Below are 22,572 nucleotides of genomic sequence, written 5' to 3' on the forward strand. Positions count from 1 at the left end.
CAAAAATGTTGGAAACTATACAGACAAACGACAGCGTATAAGTAGTAGACATCGTGAAAAACTACAAGACCGGTTTGGTTTAAGTTGTAAAATACAACCGTTAGGAAATACAGAACCGGTTCAATTGGAACAAATTTAGGGTGAAAAATGTAGGGCTGGTTCGATTCAAATCAATTGTCTCAGTTCTTAAAATATAACCGTTAGAGCAACATTATCAAGACATTTGAACACTTCTTATGGGCGATCCTTATCCAATATTGGCCCAAAATTAAATATAAAGTCCAGTTAAATGAAGGAGACGATTTTTAGGTAAGAAGTTTTTTGACTTCGGTCTTCTGTCACGTGTCATTCTATGATACGTTTTGTGAAGCGGTAGAGGGTTTCGTCGTTTTGCTTTGGATCTATTCTCATCGTCTCTTCCTTCTCTCGCTGTCGACGGGTACTTCCGCCGCCGTCGTCTATTCTCGTCCATCTCGCCTCTCTTCTTTCTCCGGTTGGAAACCATCTCCGCCGCCGTCACCAACAGGTTTGTCTTCTTTCTCCGTCCTCCGTTAGCTATATAGAGGAATCATTTAAACAAATAGATTGGTGATTCGCCTTTTGGTTGTATATGATTGTATAGTGATCTGTTGGTTCGTGTTTCTGATGGAATTTCGTTTACCGATGAATATGATTGTATAGTGATCTGTGTTTTTGATTGTAAAGCAGAGGTTTTTTAGTGAATTTTTTCGTATACTTGATTGATTAGGGAACTTTAGTTAAAAAAATATGCTTGATTGATTAATGAACTTTAGTTAAAAAAATATGCTTGATTGATTAGTGAACTGAATTTTGAGTTCTATACTTGATTGATTAGTGAACTGAATTTTGATTGTATAGTTGATGGAGAGCCACGTTATATGTTGTGATCTATACTGAATTTTGATTCTATACTTGTTGTTTTAGATACATTGGCTTCATCATTGATATGTGTTGTTTTAGTTGGTGTGTAAATTGAAGTAAGTAGGTTTCGACATTTAATGAATACGTTGTACTAACTTTTTTACTTAGTTTGGTTTCGAAGGAGTGTTACTTGGCAAAGTTTTGTAGTTAGTTTGCTTGGTTTTGTAGTTAGTTTCGAAGGAGTAATAAATATTGATTAGTTATGTGTAACGAGTATAAGTAACTAATGTGTATCATATTTACTTACTTGTTTGCTTTGATTCTTTATTTTCCGAGTAATAAATATTGATTAGACCCTGGTAGTTGATTGTTAGAGAAACATTTAAGCTCTCTGATGGTTGTTCTCTCAAATTTCTTTAAATAGCCGCAGCAAGTTTAATTCTTGTTGTGGTTATCCCTTACTCTCTTCTTTCTCTCACGTATCTTTCTTTTCTATTCCTGTCCTTCTAATCGAAATGGATTCAAGGAATCCATTGAATCCCTATAGTGAGTCCCCTAGTTATAGCTATCTTCTCCATAGCCAAAACTTTCAGTATGGAAGTTATCCTTCTACTCAGTATCCATTCGAGATACCTCCTTATAGTTCACAACAACCTGACGGTCCACCTGAACGTGAAGACCCAGCAGTTGCCTCTAAGGAGAGAAGGCAATGGACTCCAGCTGATGACGAGGTCGTCATAAGTGCTTGGCTCAACACATCTAAGGATGCAGTGGTTGGGAATGAACAAAAATCAGGGACGTTCTGGAAACGTGTTGCTGAGTACTATGAATCTACTCCACATGCTGGAGAGGAATGTTCAGTGACCTCAAGGAATGTTCAGTGACCTCAAGGAATGTTCAGTGACCTCAAGCACCACTGTTGGTGATGAAGAGGTCCGGCCTGAAGGTGTCAAAACGGCTAAAGCAAGAAGGAAGGAGGTTCAAGGAAAGTCTCTTGCTGATGTTACTACTGTGATGGAGATGAAAGAGAGACTGTCAAAGCTTGCCATTTTAGACACACTGTTAGCCAAGACAGGACCACTAAGCGAGGCTGAAGAGATTGTCAAGAACAAGCTGCTCGCTCAGTATTTCTGACTATCTGTTGCTGAGATATCTATTTGTATTTCCTGAACTAGTTACTATGTTTGTATTTCATGAAATGTGTTGGTGAATTCGCTGTTTCATAATTGGTACCTTAATGTATTTCTGTTTGGTAGCATTTTCCTTAATGTATGTGTTTGTGACTTTCCATGTGTAGTAAATGTATTTACCTAAATGTTTTTCTGCTTGGTAGTTCTTAAAAAAATGTATTTTCGACATTTGATATACTTGTCTATCATCTTAAGGCTACTATTGACTTACTTTCAATTTTTTTTTTTTGCAGGTTTAATTCGTAAAAATGGGCCGATATAGTTACAGCCATCCTTCAGATTCATCACACTATGGTGGGGATCAAGCTGATAGTGGGTACAGCGAGACAGAAGAGCTTATTGGTCGTGACCAAGCTGAGTTGGAGTTGAAGTATCCTGAGCCGTCTCGGTACCCTACGCAGTATCCTCCACAACCTGAGGTGGAGTTTGGATTCCCCCAGGTTTGCTATTGTGGTGATGCACCAATTCTAGCTACATCAAAAAACGATCCGGGGAGGAGGGTATACACCTGCAAGAATGTGGATGATGGCGATTGCCATGTCTGGAAGTTTTGGGACGTCGCGGTGATGGAGGAGATGAGGGCAAGGGATAAACACATTCTGCAGCTGGAGGAAAAGGTAGATAACCTTACCTTAATGAGTAACTCTGAGTCTGAGGAAAAGGTGGTTAGGCTAGAAAACTTAGTTTCTGACTTGGCAAAGAAGTCGTTTACTTTAAAAATTGAGTTTGAAGTTTGTGTTGGTGTCATGCTCTTTGTATTAGTGGTACTTGGTCTGGTGATCGGAGGGAAGTGATGTTGGTGTTAACAGCATTACTAGGTCTGGTTTAGGAATTTTGTGTTGGTGTCATGCTCTTTTTCTTAGTCGTACTAATGCTGTTAACCCTTATGAGACTATGTACTATTGTGTTGTATTGTTATGAACTTTATGAATTACAAATGTGTTGTATTGTAATGAATTAAATGTAAGGGTTCGTGTAATGCACTTTTTTGTTAGTTAATTGTTTATTCCTCCATAGTTAATTGTTTATGCCTCCACTCCATGTATATTGTTCGATTCAATCACTTGTATAATTAACTTATTGATATCGAATTTGTAAGCCAACTGTGCAACAACTACTTCACTCGTTCACATAAAAATAATTAAAATGTGACTTTGAAACAACAACTACTTGTCTCGTGAACCACTTTAAACAACATAATAATTCAAAGGTACAACATAATAATTCAAAGGTGTAAGAGTCACATGAGTTGTTTTTTACTTCCACAACAAAATAATATACATTCACAAGTTGTATCACGAGAACACAATATACATTCACAAGTTGTATCACAAGAAGAGCTTATTTGCCCCTATAAATATGAAAGATCATTGGCAATTTAAAGACATCCCTCCCCTTTCATCAACTCTTCATTTTAAATGTAAAAAAACTCTAATGGCATCTTCTTCTCATTATCACTACCATAACGATGACGATGATGAAGATTATGTTAATGATTCCGTTGAAGATTATGTTAATGATTACGTTCAAAACTTTGATGAAGAACCAAAAGAGCGGAAGTAACGTATTTATATGGAGAGGCACCGAGAAGACGGCCACCAGATGCTCTGGAATGATTACTTTGCAAGACTCCAACTTATAATGTTCAATTATTCCGACGACGGTTTCGAATGAACAAATCATTGTTCGTGCGTATTGTGAATCGTCTCACAACCAACATACCGTATTTTCAACAAGGCAAAGATTGTACCGGACGGTCTAGTCTAACACCCCTACAAAAATGTACTGCAACAATTCGACAGTTGGCATATGGCGGTGCAGCTGATTCACTTGATGAGTATGTCCGGCTTGCTGAAACGACAGCTCGGAAATGTTTGCACAATTTTACCGCCGGAATAATCAGCTTGTTTGGTGATGAATACCTCCGCCGTCCCACACATGAGGATCTGCAAAGACTTCTCTATATAGGAGAACAATGTGGATTTCCGGGGATAGTTGGCAGCATCGACTGTATGCATTGGGAGTGGAAGAATTGCCCCATTGCTTGGAAAGGAATGTATTCACGAGGAACCGAAAAACCAACAATTGTTTTGGAGGCGGTAGCTTCAAGTGACCTCTGGATATGACACGCATTTTTTGGAGCTCCAGGTACTATGAACGATCTTAATATTCTCGATCGATCACCCGTTTTTGATGACATTATTAACGGAATAGTGCCACAAGTGAACTTCTATGTTAATGGTAATCCATACCATTTGGCATATTATCTCACTGATGGTATTTATCCGAAATGTGCGACTTTTATTCAATCTATCCGACTTCCACAAAGTGAGAAACATTCGTTATTTGCTAAAACCCAAGAAGCTATTCGAAAAGATGTGGAGCGTGCCTTCGGAGTTCTACAAGCTAGATTTGCCGTAGTGAAAAATCCATCTAAGTTATGGGATAAAGAAAAAATAGCAAATATTATGAAAGCATGCATCATACTCCATAATATGATTGTCGAGGATGAACGTTCAACATTCACTCAGTATAACGAGAGAGAATTTCAAGAAAGCGAAGAAGAGGATACATTCACCGTTACTTCGAATTCAAATCTCGGCACTGCAATGGATCGTCGATCGAGCGTTCATAACAGACAAGCCATGAACAATTAAAATTCGATTTGATTGAAAATATTTGGGCTAAATTTGGACATCTTCCAAATAACCAATGATGTTTAAGTTTCTGTGAATTGAATAAAATGTGTATTGGCTATTATTTTTAATTTTTTTTTTAAATGGAATGTAATAAAATGTTTGTAATTTTAATTTAATGAAATAAAAAGTTTTTTTTAATGTATTGAATATAAATGGATATATCTTAATTACTATTTATAAATAAAAATAATATTTTTTACCTAAGAACCTTCGAAAAGTTCTATTGATAATGTAATATTTTAGTTAAGTATCTTACAAAACTTCTTAGACTAAAAATAGTCATTAAATATTCTAAGATGTTCGCTAAGAGTTGCCATTGATAATGTTGTCGTGTGTTTGTTATTTCCACATTGTTTACGAAAAAAATTCCGGGGAAGAATGCTCTCTTTCGAAGATTTGCGAAACCGGAAAATCCGATTGCAATCTTAGATTAGTAAGTGTTTCGTTATCTTTAAATCGTGAATCTGTTTTAGGAATTTAAAGCTTAGAGTACTATTTGATTCGCGAAATTGATTATGGGTTCGCAAATTTCCTGAATTGTTCGATCTTTTCTTCTTCTTGTTCGAGAGATCTTGATTAGATTGGTTTGGTTTTCTTTTGAAGCTTGATTCCGCCTGAAACCCGATGTGATTGTTTGGGTTTCTCACTCGTCGTGGAGTTACGTCTCTGTATATGTTAATTGGGGTTTTGTAAGGTTTGTGTGTTTCGTGATTTCGATTTAGCGTTTTCATATTACTCATTGTTCAAACTATAATTTTTTGCAGTGATTTTGGTTTAGGTTTTTTTTGCCCGTTTTCGTTTTGAAAACTAAGCGTTGTACAATCTGTCAAATTCATTCTCTTGTATAAATTATGTCATACAAGTCAGAGTGGTTAGTTTCTGAACAAGGTTTTTGGTTTGAACAGGTGATATTTAGTATCGCTTGCAAGAGGAAACTCACCGCCCTTTTTTTTTTCTGCCAGAGTTACTTCTTCATATACCTGGCAGCTTACTCTGCCTCAGACCATCGTCTCCAAGGTAATTTCTGTCTATGAAACTAAAATGCAAGTTTTTTTTTTTGTTTTTAAAATTTCTGTCTTTTTGAGGATGGAATTCAAACGAGGACAAAGTCAAACACACTAGATCAGTTCTATTCGATGTCTGTGCACTTTGAAATTCAAAAAGATCATCTGGTACACTGTCCGATTTTACTTTGGTACACTGTCCCGTAAGGAATCCCTTGGTTGGTAGTGCATTGTTAAAGAAAGATGTTATGGCGATGGAAAATAAGACTTGGAATCTATTGGTTGGTAGTGCATGGCTTGATAGCATTAAGACCCACGGCTTAGAAAAATGCCTAATGGCTTAAATAGGACTCGTTGGATTGGAAAAAACGACCAACAGCTTAAAGATGTCTTAAGACAACGACTCTGAACCACACGGCTTAAAGATCTATGTCTTTGCGATAACCACAAGACTTAAACTAGACAAACACTACGAGGTGGCTGGGTTGGTTTAAAATTTGTTGGATGGAAAGAAAACGACCTACAGCTTTAGATATGCTGGATGGAAAATGACCAGCAAAAGAAGACCTGTTGGATGGAAAAGTTAAAAAAATGACCAACAGCTTGATGAAGTCTAGAAACAAAGACTATGTCTTTGCGATAACCACAAGGTTTAAAAGTATAAAAATACTATGTGTTGGATGGGATTTCTTGGAGTAAAGAAAAACGACCAACGACTTGAGACAACAAAGCCTGAAAAAGCTCTCAAGACAAATGCTATGAGATGGTTTGTAATTTGGTGGATGGAAAGGATGAGCAATTATCCTTAAGACAGAGCTGATACATGAACAACTAATGGATTTGGGAAGTCTTTTGACAAAGGCTGCCAACAGCTTAACGAATCATAACACACACATTCTTAACAAGGATTGTGAATAAAAAAAAAGACAATACGGGTCCATTTTTAGATATGTTGGATCATGAATGGAAACATTGCCCAGCGGCTTAGAAAAAGAAAGTCAGCAGATGAATAAAAACAACTAATGGCTGAGAGAATACTTTGTTGGATGAAGAAAAATGACAAACAGCTTTAAGAAGTCATAAGACAGACTTGTTGGATGATAAAACAACTTACGCTTGCTATATAAAGTGATACCCAAACGGCTTAAAAGAAACCAACTGCTTAAAGATGCTTGAAAATGATTATGAATCAAGCACAGATTTTTATTTAAACACACGGCTTAGAAGTCTCTTGAGAAAGTCTATGCCATAGACTTGTCGGAAGGTAGAAATCAACTAACGACTTGCTGTATTGATAAAACGACCAACGGCTTAAAAAAATTCATAAGGAGAAGATTCTTGACAATATGAATCGACAACAGGTTCTTACCTAACCTCATGGCTTAGGTGTCTTCTGAAAAGACTGTGGCTTGGTTTTGGTATTATAACCAATAGCTTTAAAAAATTTCAAGACAAAGACTATAGATGGAAAACAAACCCACGGCTCAAACGAAATAAATTCATCATGACTGAGACAGTGTGACGAGAATATACATGGAGAATTAATTCTTTACTCTGCCAGACAACTTCAAATAGAAAGCAATGGCTTAAAGATGTGTTAAGAGAAAGACTATGAACCACAAGGGGTAAACAAACTGCTTTCTACTTGGATAACCACAAGGCTATGAAGACTATGAGTTGGATGGACATAATGACCACATCTTAATACATAGACAATGGAAGAATGTCAAATTATCTGAAATCTCTAGACAAAGACTATGAGTTGGTACTGTACTTTTTTTGGGTAGAGAAACAACAACCCACAGCTTAAAAAGTCATTCGACAAAGACAATGGCTTGGTTTACTTTCTGTTGGAGAAAAAACAAACGACCAACGGCTTAAGACAAAAGTATGAAAACGCTCTTGAAGACAAAGATTATTAAAAAGGATCAAGAGATTATTACTAAGACTACCAACGGCTAAGAGATTATTACTAAGACTACACAGCGACTAAGACTACCAACGGCTTAAAGATGTCTAAAGTCAAAGATTATTAAAAAGGATCAAGAGATTATTACTTAACAGCTTAAAAAAGGCTTGTTGGATGGGAAAAAAAAAAGTAACCAAAGGCTTAAAGATGAGTTAAGACAGTCTCTCAAAAGTCTTTAGATAGATAAAAATTGGAAAGTATTCTTATATGTCCAAATTGGAAAAAATTTATTCTCGCTATCCAACAATTTTTCTCACTATCCCACTATTTTTCTCTTTCCTCTATTACCTTTCTTTTTATATTAGTTTTTATTTATTACGCGGATCCCAAGCTTCTTTCTTTTACTCGCGGACCCCACGTCTCTCTCTCTTCCTCACACCATTTTGTTTCATTATTTTAATCCTACGCAGACCCTACGTCTCTCTCTTGCCCACCCCATTTTGTTTCATTATTTTAATTCTAGGTGGACCCCTTTCTCATAAAACTGATGCATTAACCAGAATCTACTTAGGGTTTCCACTCTCAGACGTCATTTTTCCCCCTAACACGTGTCTATCTTTTTTTTTTTTTAATTCTCCAAGATATTCGACATTTTTTTATGAGCTCCATTTGGTGATTTCGAAATTGATTATTAAAGTAATTTGGTACATTTTTTAATAAATTTTTTTTGTAGGAATGTATTATTTACGTTGTATATATTAAGGGTAACGAAAATATCAAAGATTAGTTTTAAAAATCTGGGGTTCTAAAGAAATATGTAAATAAAATTTAAAGAAGATTATGTATATTTCTTTGTATTTAACATCGTTATGACGAAAAAATATATTAAAATGGTGTTAGACGATCATTTGGATTTTGTAACACGTTCTTGGTCATTTAAAAACACGTAAACTAATGAAAAGCTAAAGTTTTAGGTATATTGGTATAAAACAAATATGAAATGATGTTTAAAGACTATTTTGTATATTTCTGCTTATTTTGCACTGTTTTGAAGCAAAATAATACATTACAGTGTTGGTAAACGATATTGTGGATTGTATAACACCCTTATGATCATTTAAAAAGGTTAAATCGATGAAAATGAAATTTTTTAGGAATTACTAGAATTACTAGTACTGCTAAAGTGAAACGTGTATTACTAGTATTACTGGATCGACTATGTATTAAAGTTTTTGAACAACTTAGATTGTTTAAATAGTTAACTAATAATAATTTTAGTTTTTAAGGGAAATCTATGGTTTCTCATATATCATATGTTTTGACTACGGGAAAACTTACATCAAAGATGAGGCTGAGATAAAATGAATTTTGGGAGAAGATAAATTCACACTTTAGTGATGAAGACATCTGTGGAAGAGTTTACATATTATGAATTGGTTGAGAGTATATGCAGAAATATTAAGGTAGATGGGATGCTGAATATTAGTTACTTTCCAATGATATTGTATTCGAACAAGCATCGAGAAGAAAAAGGATGACTGCTAATGGACTATATAAGGTACTACTGTGAACTACCTTGAACTACCTTAAAATACCTTGAATTACTATGTATTATCCATGTTTCTAAGAACCTTAATTTTTGTCTTATTATTTATTTTAGAAGGTATATCTCATATATTGCGTAATTATATGTCAATATATGTGTTTATTTGTCAAATTGACATAAAATACTCTTAATTTCTCAAGTTGATAGAAAATATCTCATTTCCATAGAAAACATCATTATACTTTCATACTAAGGTCTTGAAGAGAAGACCATACTAAGGTCATCTCCAACTCAACTGCAAAACACTATTTTAATAAGATTTTTACACCAAATCCTCTCCAATGGAGCTGCAAAAATCACACCATTTTAGTGCAACACTAAAATTTGACACCAAATTTGGTGTGATACTATTCACCACACTAAAATACTATTCATCCCACTAAAACACTATTCACTTGTTTTATTACTAAAACATACAATTGAATAAATGATAAATAAAAAACTTAATACATATAATATTTTAAAATAGTTTTAGTCTGAAGTTTACTGTTATGGTTGGAGAAGACCTTGGTTTTAGTGTTGAAATTACACTAAAATAATGTGGTTTTGACACTAAAATGGTTTTTTGATGTGGTATTACTAAAAATTATTGTAATTTGTAAAAGTATTACTATGAATAAGGAAATATTACTACCGCCTTGAGTATTACTAAGTGTAAATATTCAAAAATGTTTTTTCAAGTTGAAATTTTTAAACTTGTTTTAGACAATTTTTTTCTTGTTGAAAATTTTTAACACGTTTTAGACAATTTTTTTTGTCCTCTTAATAATACCTATCAAACTTAGTAGTTCAAATTTTTGGTTTTACCACGAAGAGTTAATATTTTTTTCTTTAAATATTCACGTTATGGGTATGACTATGATAGAGTTAGAATAAATTAAAGTAAAAAATTATTTCAGCAAATTTACTCTACTTTCATCTAATCGTGGAATATTGTTTCATCTCATTTAACTATAAATCCTACCCAACTATTAATGAGAAGATAAAGCTTCCTCCAATTTTATTATTTTTTATCCCTCGTATTTCCACCATATTTTTTCACCATTTACTCTGGTTGATAACCAATCACACTCTATATGACATTCAGTCACATTCAAAATATCCAAACTCGTTTTGCAACAAACATAACAAATTTTTCTGCACACTATTCTTAAATTACACTTTTAAATTATTAATTAACACAGAATCACTATATTCCAAGCCTTTGAACCTTCTGTTCTATCCTTATTTCTATTCCTCTGCATCCTCAGATTCTTTGTCAACTTCTTTATCAGCTTTGTTCCTACTCCATTGCGAATAATGCGAGGATATTTTGTTGATCCTTTCCAAATCTATTAGTAAATCAAATCTAACAAACACGAGAAACACAAGCTCAAACCATAAAGCGAAGACATTTAGTTACTCAGCCAAAATGAAATCTTCGTTGCAAGTGACCTATATGATCGCAGCTCGGATTCAGTTACTATCAATTTACAAGAATGACACCACATTTATGAACATAAACATATCTAAACCTCTGGCAAAGATTTGACCCAAAAAAACAGTGACAAAGATAATCCAACAGCTTAGCAAAAAGATTTAAACCATATCTCACAAACACTATCTTAAACAAACTCGATCCAAGTATGGTAACAATGTCCTTTGTGTGAAAAGGAAAGGACTTTGTTGAAACAATGTCCTACAAAATAAGAAAAATATTTTAAATTGAGATCACATTTTGAGCAAATGCAGCTGAAGTGAAAACAACCAAATATCAAACATACCACATAGCCTCCAAATCGCCTTCTCTACCATTTCACCACTACAGTCCCCAACTTTGCCCCAAGTCTACCAACGGATTCATGTTAAAACACGTTTTTAATATGATGGTCGGAGGAGTGGACGGTGATGGCATGGACGGTGATGTTAGGTGGCTGAAATTATTGACGTTGGTTTTGTCAAAGATTGTGAGCTCACCAAACACTTTCTTCATGCTTATAAAAGGAGAGATATGGTGAACCATTTCATTAATCCCAAAATCAAAATCACAGAGAGAAGTGAAGAAGAAGAAGAACGTGAGAGAGAAAAAAAAAAAAAATTCTTTTTCTTACGGGTATTTGGGATCGGGTTGAGAGAAAATTATTTAGAGAGTTTGGGTATTTTCTCCTATTATAACGAGAAAATTATTAATCGATTTCTCCGTTATAATTGAGAGGTTGTAACTCCTATTATTTTTCTCGTAATAAATTCTTCTACCTTGTCCGTGGTTTTTACCCTTTGGGGTTTTCCACGTTAAATCCAGTGTTCCATTTATTACACTATTTCTCAAATTATTAGCTGCGACCCTGCCCTATCCGGTCCAGTTTTACAACAAGTGGTATCAGAGCATAGGTTCTGGAAGAAGCAATGGCGGCAAAATTTGAGATCGAAAAATTCAACGGCAGTAACTTTGTGCTGTGGAAGTTGAAGATGAAGGCTATCTTGAGAAAAGATGGTTGTTTATCGGCCATTAGTCCAAGACCGGCTACATACACAGATGATGATAAATGGAACGAGATGGATGGGAATGCTATGGCAAATCTTCATCTTGCCCTTGCAGATGGAGTGTTGTCAAGCATAGAGGAGAAGAAGACTGCAAAGGAGATATGGGATCACCTTGCAAAATTGTACGAGGCCAAATCGCTACACAATAAAATTTTCCTCAAGAGGAAGCTTTATACCCTTCGAATGGGAGAATCTACTTCAGTGACGGAGCACATCAACACCTTGAATACTTTATTTTCTCAACTCACTTCGTTGAGTTATAAAGTAGAATCACAAGAACGTGCTGAGCTTCTACTTCAAAGTCTACCAGATTCATATGATCAACTCATCATCAACTTAACAAATAATGTCTCCACCGACAGTTTAGTCTTTGACGATGTTGCAGCTGCGGTTCTAGAAGAAGAAAGTCGGCGCAAAAGTAAAGAAGACAGACGAGAAAATTCTCAAATAGAGGCATTGACGGTGATGAGAGGGAGATCAATGGAACATGGCTCAAGTGGGAGTCACAAACATGGTAGATCAAAGTCAAGAAGTAAGAAGACTTTTAAATGCTACCACTGTGGCAAGAAGGGTCACTTGAAGAAGGATTGTTGGGAATTAAAGAATTCCAACCCTCAAGGAAATGTCGCAAACACTTCAGATAATGGAATCGCGCTATGTTGTGAAGCAGCAATTTCAAGCGAAAATAGAAGAAGGTTTGCTGATATATGGTTGTTCGACTCAGGAGCTACATATCACATGACCTCTAGAAGAGAATGGTTCCATCATTATGAACCCATCTCAGGAGGATCTGTGTACAGTTGCAATGATCATGAACTTAAGATTGTTGGCACTGGATCCATTCAACTGAAGATGTATGATGGTACAGTTTGTACTATTCATGAGGTGCGACACGTGGAAGGCCTGAAAAAGAATTTACTATCTGTGGGGCAACTTGATGATCTTGGTTGCAAAGTTGAAGTTGAAAATGGTACTCTAAAAGTAATTAGAGGAGCACTTGTGCTTATGAAAGGAGAGAAGATAGCTGCGAAGTTATACATGTTAAGAGGAGAAACTCTGTCAGAATCAGAAGCATCTGTTGCTTCAAGCAGTTCCAGTGAGAAAGCTACTAGGGTGTGGCATCAGAAACTTGGGCATCTGTCTGAACAAGGCATGAAAATTCTTGCAGAGAAGAAGTTACTTCCGGGTCTCACAAAGGTTTCACTATCCTTTTGTGAGCATTGTGTGACAAGCAAGCAACATCGGTTGAAGTTTAGCACGTCAAATTCTAGAAGTAAAGTTATTCTAGAATTGGTTCACTCTGATGTGTGGCAAGCACCAGTTATATCACTAGGAGGAGCGAAGTACTTCGTGTCCTTCATCGATGAGTACTCCAGGAGATGTTGGGTGTATCCTATCAAGAGTAAGGCAGATGTGTTTTCAGTTTTCAAAGTTTTCAAAGCACGGGTGGAACTTGAATCTGAGAAGAAGATCAAGTGTTTGAGGACAGATAATGGAGGTGAATACACTGGTGATGTATTTAGCCAATTCTGTAAAGTAGAAGGCATCAAAAGGCAATTCACTACATCATACACTCCTCAACAAAATGGAGTGGCAGAGCGGATGAACAGGACTCTGTTAGAAAGAACAAGAGCAATGTTGGGAGCTGCAAGCTTAGAAAAGAAATTCTGGGCAGAAGCAGTCAACACCGCCTGTTATGTGATAAATCGGTCGCCATCAACTGCAACTGAGTTGAAAACACCGATGGAGATGTGGACAGGAAAGCCCGTCGACTATTCAGACCTCCATATATTTGGGAGTCCAGTGTACGTAATGTACAATAACCAAGAAACTACAAAGCTAGATCCAAAGTCTAGAAAGTGTGTGTTCTTGGGATATGCTGATGGAGTAAAGGGGTATCGCCTGTGGGATCCCACTACCCACAAGGTTATAATCAGCAGAGATGTTATCTTCACAGAAGATAAGAAGATCGAAGAAGAAAGAAGCAGTTCAAAAGAAAGGTCAGAGACTGTAGCAGTACAAGTGGAAAAGGAGAATTCTTCTGGAGCAACACCAGAACACGAGGAAGCCAAACCTGCCGAGTTGGAAGAAAAACTTGGTAAAGGAAAACGTGTAAGAACTACACCAGCTTGGCACGAGGATTATGATCTGAGCTGCAATGTTGCATATTGTCTTTTAACTGAGGACGGAGAGCCATCAAATCTCCAAGAAGCAATGAGCAGTCCAGATGTTTCTCAGTGGATGGAAGCAATGCAAGAAGAAATTGAAGCTCTACATAAAAATAAAACTTGGGAGCTCGTATCATTACCGCAAGGAAGAAAAGCCATTGGAAACAAATGGGTCTATAAGATCAAGCGAAATGGTGATGACCAAGTGGAGCGGTATCGTGCTAGATTGGTGGTGAAAGGATATGCTCAGAAAGAAGGCATTGACTTCAATGAAATTTTTTCACCTGTGGTTCGACTTACAACAGTTCGGATACTGTTGGCAATGTGTGCTACATTTGACTTACATCTAGAGCAACTAGATGTGAAAACAACGTTTCTTCATGGAGATCTCGAGGAAGAAATTTATATGCTCCAACCAGAAGGTTTTGAAGAAAAAGAAAAAGAGAACTTGGTTTGCAGGTTAAACAAATCTCTGTACGGTCTAAAGCAGGCGCCAAGATGTTGGTACAAGAGATTTGATTCCTTCATCATGAGCCTTGGATATAGCAGACTTCATGCAGACCCTTGTGCATATTTCAAGAGGTTTAGTGAAACAGAGTTCATTACTCTGCTGTTATATGTAGACGACATGTTGATAGCAGGCCCCAACAATGATCGTATCAATGAATTGAAGGCACAGTTGGCTAGGGAGTTCGAGATGAAGGACTTGGGACCAGCAAACAAGATTCTAGGGATGCAAATTCACCGAGACAGAAATAATAGGAAGATTTGGCTGTCACAGAAGAATTATTTGAAGAAAATCTTGCGGAGGTTCAACATGCAAGATTGTAAGCCAATCTCTACCCCACTTCCTATTAATTTCAAGTTATCCTCCGGTATGAGTCCTAGCAGTGAAGAAGGAAGGATGGAAATGTCTCGAGTACCGTATGCATCAGCAGTGGGGAGCTTAATGTTCGCAATGATTTGTACACGACCAGACATTGCACAAGCAGTGGGAGTAGTAAGTCGGTACATGGCGAATCCTGGCAAAGAGCATTGGAATGCCGTAAAGAGGATTTTACGGTACATTAAAGGAACCTCGGATGTTGCATTATGTTATGGAGGATCAGACTTTGTTGTCAGAGGCTATGTTGATTCAGATTATGTAGGCGATCTAGATAAAAGCAAATCCACAACCGGTTATGTGTTTGCACTCGCTAGTGGAGCTGTAAGTTGGGTTTCAAAACTACAGTCAATTGTGGCTACATCAACAACCGAAGCAGAGTATGTATCAGCTACACATGCTAGTAAAGAGGCGATGTGGTTGAAGATGGTAATGGAGGAACTCGGGCACAAACAAGAGAAAATTTCTCTTTTTTTGTGACAGCCAGAGTGCCGTGCATCTTGCAAGGAATCCAGCCTTTCATTCAAAAACCAAGCACATACGAGTCCAGTATCACTTCGTTCGTGAGAAAGTGGAAGAAGGCACGGTGGATATGCAGAAGATTCATACAAAAGAAAATGTAGCAGATTTTATGACGAAAGCAGTCACTACTGACAAGTTTATTTGGTGTCGATCCTCTTGTGGCCTGAAGGAGACGTAAGCAACATGGAATGACAAGGTAGAAAGAATGGTGTGAAGATCCGATTAATCCTCAATCAAATCTTCAAGTGGGAGATTGTTAAAACACGTTTTTAATATGATGGTCGGAGGAGTGGACGGTGATGGCATGGACGGTGATGTTAGGTGGCTGAAATTATTGACGTTGGTTTTGTCAAAGATTGTGAGCTCACCAAACACTTTCTTCATGCTTATAAAAGGAGAGATATGGTGAACCATTTCATTAATCCCAAAATCAAAATCACAGAGAGAAGTGAAGAAGAAGAAGAACGTGAGAGAGAAAAAAAAAAAAAATTTCTTTTTCTTACGGGTATTTGGGATCGGGTTGAGAGAAAATTATTTAGAGAGTTTGGGTATTTTCTCCTATTATAACGAGAAAATTATTAATCGATTTCTCCGTTATAATTGAGAGGTTGTAACTCCTATTATTTTTCTCGTAATAAATTCTTCTACCTTGTCCGTGGTTTTTACCTTTTGGGGTTTTCGACGTTAAATCCAGTGTTCCATTTATTACACTATTTCTCAAATTATTAGCTGCGACAGCTGTCCAGTTTTACAACAATTCACCCCTCTTGTGGTGGTGAATCAACTCTCCTTGTTTTGCTGAAGCGTGCACAGCTTCTAGAGCGTCGTAAGCGACGGAATCGCGTCATAGCTTCCGTATGAGCTTTTGTTCTCCTCGATTGTTGCATGACTGCTCATAACCACCACCGCCTTCTCCGCTGCGAGATCCACCAATGGCTTCACTGCTTCGGTGGTGACCTCTCTCTTCTTATTTTTATTAAGCGTTTGTAAGCGGCAGAATCGAGCCGCAGACTCCGATTGAGCTTTAATTTTCCACGAGTACTAGACTCAGCAACGTACATGCGTCATTCTGATTTAAAATCTTTGTCCCTGTTTTAGAATGAGGGTTCATAGATAGAGAATGTGTTGTGTGAGAAATTGAAAAAGACGGAGAAAAAGAATGAAGAAGGAGACTCGTGAAGAAGAAGATGGAAAGTTAGGGATTTTGATTTATTTTTCTTATTTACTTATTACTAGATTAATATATATATAAATTATTTTATGTATGATATGTTCTTACATATTAATATTATGAAATAATAAATATATATTTAATAATTAAAAATCAGTAACTATTATATATATAATTAAATTGGTGTGAACGTATAAATCAATTTTATTAATTCAAACAATTTTTTTTTTTAAATTTGATAGGATATGTAATTAAATTTAAATGATATTAACATACATAGTATATTTTTAATATAAATATCTATTAAATGATTCTTTCTACTCATATGTTTTTTTGATCATGTGTATCTTTAATAGCAAAAACTTTAAATTACTGATAATAAAATTTTCATTGTAGGATTAATAATTTTAGTAATTTATAATTTAAAAAAATTTATCAATATTAGTTCAAAATTTTTATCAAAAAAATTATTCAAAGTAAATTTTGAAATTAAAATATTTATTTATTCAATATGGTTTATAGTTTAATTTAGAATGATATATATACATATATAGTTTAAATCTTAATGATTAATTAAATTATACTTTTATTTATATGATTTTGTAATCATTTTTATTTTGTTATAACAAAAAAATTTAAACCATGGATCGCAAAATTTGAATGTGATACTTTTAACAGTTTTAGTAATTTATAGTCGTTTTTTAAAATTCAAAATATAACATATATAGAAAAATATATATTTTTATAATATGGTTATTGTGATTTTTTAAAATTATTTTAATAGTTTAAAATTAAACAAATTTGATAGAAGATACATTTTTTTATCAGATCTTTATTATTCAAAATAATTAATTGTCATATATACTTTAGCCACATTAGGTAATTCTGTAATCTTTATTTAAGAAAATAATAAATGACATTAATAATAAATTTAAGGCTAGTTTAATAAAAAGCTTATTATATAATTAGATGGACCAACATATTTCTCTAATAATTCTAAGAATCATCCTAGTGATGACACGTGTCTACAAAAAGAAGTTGTAATGTTTCACAAATAATATATAGGGGATTATTAAATTGATGGGATCCGTATTGGGTATGGGTTTGGGTGCATGATCAGAGTTGAGTTTGTAATTTTATTTTTTTTTCCAAATTGAGATATTATATATTCCATTTAAAGGTGGGGCAAGCCCAAATATTACAAAACCCAACCAACAAGGGCAATCCTACTCCACACAAACATAGGCCCATAAGCCCAAAAAACCGGAAACCCTAGCTACCCAAACGAAAGCGCCGCTCACGCGCTCCACCGCTTCGATCCACGACGGAACCCCGCAACAATCGAACCCCGGTGCCATCTCCAACGATCGATCCACCGGTACAACCCAAGCTCAAAAGCTCCACAACATCATCACCGCTAACGCCCTCAAGACGGAGTTTCTAATATCGGAATGCATCAATCGCAGAAGGAGAGCTAATCCGTCACTATTAAACACCACCACCGACGAGAGGCTTAACGCAAACCATCACCCAGTTACCACCGGTGAGCGTCAATCATCCTCCGACGAGAGCTCCTCCGGCCAAACCAACCCGACATCGCTAGAAAACTAAGATAGAAACCTAAAAACGGAAGTAGAAGACCACTACCTGGCGGCACAAGGCACAGAACCACCTTCACATCCCAGAGGCAAGAGCCGGCGAAAGCGGAGCAGAGGAAGCCGCCGCCTCCCGGTAACAAGGACGGCATCGATGGAGCTCTAGAAGCCTCCATCTCCCGGAAAACTAAGACTACTCGAAACTGCCGGCTTCACCACCCCCATCCTCCACCCACTCGCATCGTTACTCCAAACACAGCGCCTCCACTGGTGATTGATCACCCCGGAGAAGACGACAGCGGATAAGGCCCGGATCAGAGCTCCGACAAAGCGATAGAAAGAGGACGAGTAAGAGAAGCCGTAGAAAATCACTCGGTGGAAGATCGAGGGGCTCCGGCGACGGCACGCGCGCTCACGCGCCGGCCGGACGTCGGAACCCTCAACCCGATCTGATTTTCTCTCTCTCTCTCTTTCTTGGTGCTTCACTTTTATTCGTTGAGTTTGTAATTTTTTAGATTCATTAAAGTGTATTATGTCTTTTTCAATGTTTTCGATTTAAATATAATAAAAAATTAATGTTCGTTATTAGTGGGACAATATAGAATAAACAAGGGAGGTAGCAGAGCAATATAGAATAAAGTCCATAAAAATTACTAATGGCTTATATTAGACTTGTAGAATGGTAAAAAAACGACAAACGGCTTAAGAGATGTCTTAACCTATGTTGCACCGGGACGGATACGGGGACAGATACGGGGACGGGGGCGGGGACGGGAAACGGCTAAATCTAAAATTTATAGATACGGGTACGGCATGGGTACGTCTATTTATATATATATGTGTATATATAAATATTAAAACCAAAGCATAAATCTCATATTGCACTTAAATTTCCAAGTACCTCCTTTTGCTCCTGATTTCTCTAATTTAGTCACGTAGTTCCATAATGGAGCTTCTTCAGAAGCATTGTCAACATTATCACTTGTTCCTTAAGAAGTCATAACCTGGAAAAAAAAATTGTGAGAAGCTTGTATTATATAAACAACACACACGTAAGAAAAACATAAACATAAAGAAGTCTAATACTCTTCTTTTAAGTACAAACCAAAAAACACATACGTACATTACGTACATGAAACAAACCAAATACTATGTAATATTAATATTATCTAATACTTTCTTTTACGTGAGCATTGAAAAACCAAAACCAGAGTTTGTGATATGCTTACTGTGTTTTTCTTAGATGTGAGAAAGATGAAGAATAAGAGCTTGATTAAGATTAAGAGACGATGGATTAAAAGTTTATAACCCTAATCGTTTTATACAAGACGTGTTTCCCTTTTTTTCAATTGTTATCCAAATAAAAAGAGTATAAAAAAGTAAATAATCAAAATTTTACAAAATTATGCCGACTATACATCCTAAACGTTTCGGAAACGTTTCCAAAACCTAACCATGCCGTCCCCAGAAACCTTTGCCGTCCCCAGCCTCTCTGAAACGTTTCGGAAACGTTCCCACACCGTCCCCGCGCCGTCCCCGTCCCTGAAACGCCGCTGGTACGCGAGACGTCAATGTTAAATATAGACAAAGACAATCTATGTCTTAGAAATGTCCCACAGCTTAGAAAAGTCTTTCTTTTTTTTTTTTTTTTTTTTTTTGTATAAATTTTAAATTTTATTCATCCAAAAAAAAACTGTTTTACATTCTAATGTAACTTTGAGATAGAATATGAGAACAAACAAATTAATCTTCTTCTACTATCCGATTATCTTGTTCCAAACCAAACTCTAAGATCTTCCTCCATTTTGTAATCTCCTTGTCGCCTTATAGTTGAGAGTCTGTTTCTGATATATATTCTTATCAACTGTCTTTATCAACAGAGCATATGGGAGGTGTTTTTCCCCATGTCTTCGATGGTTTCTTTCCCACCAAATTGTATGCGCAGCAGCTTGGAAAGCATATCTCAACAAGAACAGCCTCACATTATCCTGCCTGCCATCAAGCAAAATAGCAATAATGGCCTCCCAATCTTCTGTGTATCTAGATTGGAGCAAGCCTCTCATCATTTTCTGCCAAATTCGAGTCGAGTATGAGCAAGAGAAGAACAGATGATTTCTTGTTTCCACTTCTTGCTGACATAGAACACACGTAGAGTTTATGCTTGCGTTCCACCTAAGCATTCTGTCGCATGTTGATAGTCTGTCTCTCATTGCTGTCCATATGTGAAAAGAGTATTTAGGTGTAGCATGCTTGAACCATACTGCTTTACTCCAACTTTGCATATCATATTTCTTCCTGATCTCATCCAAGTGTTTTTAGAAAAGTCTTTCAAGAAAGACTATGGATCAATTTTTACTGGTTGGATGGTAAAAACAACTAACCGATTTGCTGTCTAGAAAAAAGACCAACTGCCTAGAGAAATCAACTGCTTAAAGATTCTTGACAAAGATTCTTATTTCCACATGGCTTAGAAGTATGTTGAGAAAGTCTATAATATAGACTTGTTGGATGCTAGTAAAGAAACTAAGGATTTGTTGTATTGATGAAAGACCAACAACGGCTTTAAAAAGTCACAAGGCAAAAGATTCTAGACAGTCTGCATTGATAACAGAGTCTTATGTAGCCACATGTCAAGTCTTTTGAAAAAGACTATGGGTCGGTTTTGGTAAAATAACAGGTCGGTTTTGGTAAAATAACCAGCTACCAAAAATGGAGGTCTCAAGGCAAAGACTATGAACCACAATGTTTAAAGAACTGTTTCTGATCGATAACCACATGTTAAAAGTATACAAAGAGAACCATTAACTCTTAAGACAAAGACAATGAAAGAATGACTAATTCATAGTCTGAAATCAGTCTTAAAACAGAGAATGCCAATATTGAGAAAGAAGCATTGCACATAGATTATTATCAAGAATTATGAATCTAAAAGAGAGTCTTACTTAACATCTTAAATAATAATTGTAGGATGGGAAAATAAAGAACCAATGGCTTAAACATGTCTTAAGACAAAGACTCTGAAAAGTCCTTAGATGAAAAAACGCCTAATGGCTTAAAGTAGACGTTGAATGATTTTTTTTCTTAAAATGAGCAGTGGCTTAAAGATGTCATACTCTGAACTGAGAACTATGTATTTGCTATAACCACTAGGTTTAAAAGTGTAGAAAGACTAATCAAATAACTATGGTTAAGAAAGTCTTAACGCAAAGACTATGAATTGATAATTAGATTCCTAACTTGTCTACCCACGGCTTAAGTCCTTTATGGAAGAAAAAAAATGCAAACAACATAAAATATAAGTATGCAAAATCAAAATGTGTCTGTGTTTTAGACATGTTGGATGGACCAGCAGCTTAGAAAAATGTCATTAGATGGAAAAACGACTAATGGCCGAATAATATGTTTTGGATAGAAAAAAAAAGGAAATCGCCAAAGGTTGAAATCTCAAGACAAAAAGTATGACTGGGTTGATATTTTGGTGGCAGGAAAAAATGACCAATGTCTGAAATAAAAACTAATTAATTCTGATTTTTTCAGGTATATGCTTCACAGCTTCAGAAGGTGTTCAAAACATCAAAATAATTATAGATTTTGAGAAGATTTCAAGTCTAGAAGACTTCTGTGACAGGTATCTGGTTTTCAGACTTGCATGAAATTTGTTTCTGAAATTCGTAAGTAGGAGAAACACATGCGAAATCTAGATTAATTTCATTTCCACAAGACACGTGCTTTGAATAAGCATCGCTTCTGTGCAATCACTTAAAGAATGGAAAAGCATACATGCATTCGTATATGCATAAATACGCACTTTCATACTGTATACATTCATATTTTTTTTTTTGTAAACAAAAAAGGTTAAACCCGGGTCTATTAAAGATAGAGACCTAACCTCCGGGTGGGAGATGCAGCCCACAGATAGACCCTCTTCCGGGTATTCAAATGGACCGAAATGCAATAGCCCATATCCGTGTAGGTGACCAGGAAAATGTGACTTAGTTTCGCATGGTAGGTGGATCGAACTTGAAATGTGGTGACATCCCAAGCCCTTCCCCTTACCACTTGACCACGAGTTCCCGGTCAGTATACATTCATATTTGCTTCCATACTTATTGATTACTTGCTTTCTTTCTTTTTTTTGTTTGATTCTTTTGCTAACTTACTTGCTTCCTTATTTACCCCTTCATTAATTTTTCCATACTAGCTTGCTTGCTTTCTTGATGTCCTGCTTCTTATTGACTTCCCTGATTCCTTGCTTCATTTCTTTACTCGCTTTAGTGATTTGTTGTTTATTACGTTCCTTCTGTGCTTGCTTTCTGCCTTCCTTGTGTGTGTTTTCACTTGCTTACTTATGTTCTGCTATTTCTTCTTCTTTGAGTATGTATTTGCTTACTTGGTTCCTTATATAGTTTTGACCCTTTAC

General features: G+C 36.0%; 1 long non-coding RNA gene across 1 annotated transcript; it reads right to left on the minus strand.

Moving 5' to 3' along the window:
- Positions 1–1,045: 1,045 nt before the first annotated feature.
- Positions 1,046–11,129, minus strand: LOC125581785. Its single transcript, XR_007319493.1, has 2 exons — positions 11,054–11,129; positions 1,046–10,968 (listed from the first exon to the last, which is right to left on the minus strand). It is a non-coding gene; the product is annotated as an uncharacterized LOC125581785 (long non-coding RNA).
- Between the last annotated feature and the right edge of the window lie 11,443 nt (positions 11,130–22,572).

Source organism: Brassica napus, chromosome C2 (assembly GCF_020379485.1).
Source record: "Brassica napus cultivar Da-Ae chromosome C2, Da-Ae, whole genome shotgun sequence".
Taxonomy (NCBI): domain Eukaryota; kingdom Viridiplantae; phylum Streptophyta; class Magnoliopsida; order Brassicales; family Brassicaceae; genus Brassica; species Brassica napus.